The sequence below is a fragment of the Schistocerca nitens genome, chromosome 1, assembly GCF_023898315.1.
Source record: "Schistocerca nitens isolate TAMUIC-IGC-003100 chromosome 1, iqSchNite1.1, whole genome shotgun sequence".
Lineage (NCBI taxonomy): Eukaryota > Metazoa > Arthropoda > Insecta > Orthoptera > Acrididae > Schistocerca > Schistocerca nitens.
The window spans coordinates 1,137,224,280-1,137,224,903 of record NC_064614.1 but is presented as its reverse complement, the minus strand read 5'-3'; the positions used below and the strand labels follow the sequence as shown (position 1 = coordinate 1,137,224,903).

General features: G+C 47.3%; 1 non-coding gene across 1 annotated transcript; it reads left to right on the top strand.

Moving 5' to 3' along the window:
• The first annotated feature begins 298 nt into the window (after window positions 1–298).
• Window positions 299–373, top strand: Trnas-cga (transfer RNA serine (anticodon CGA)). Its single transcript has one exon. It is a non-coding gene; the product is annotated as a tRNA-Ser (tRNA).
• The last annotated feature ends 251 nt before the right edge of the window (window positions 374–624 follow it).

The window sequence follows — 624 nt, the reverse complement described above, 5'->3', positions numbered from 1 at the left end:
CACAGCTTTACTTCTGCCAGTATCTCGTCTCCTACCTTCCAAACTTTACAGAAGCGAAACTTGCAGAACTAGCACTCCTGAAAGAAAGGATATTGCGGAGACATGGCTTAGCCACAGCCTGGGGGATGTTTCCAGAATGAGATGTTCACTCTGCAGCGGAGTGTGCGCTGATATGAAACTTCCTGGCAGATTAAAACTGTTTGCCCGACCGAGACTCGAACTCGGGACCTTTGCCTTTCGCGGGCAAGTGCTCTGAGGTACTGGCAGAAGTAAAGCTGTGAGTACCGGCCGTGAGTCGTGCTTCGGTGGCTCAGTTGGTAGAGCACTTGCCCGCGAAAGGCAAAGGTCCCGAGTTCGAGTCTCGGTCGGGCAAACAGTTTTAATCTGCCAGGAAGTTTTTTAGTGATAAGATATTTTCAGTTTCTTGCGTCTTCCAATTACGTACAATATGTGGAGGATATACTGAGTTTTAACTGACTGAGCAGAATTTTTTTGAGAAATACAATTTCTAGTGAAACGCTGATTTTCCCAGAATTAGCCACGTGTGGGATAGCTCCCTATGTCACTAGAATCATCCATTGTGAACAGTCGGAACTAGCCAAACGCCCAAGCTCCGACGCTTAT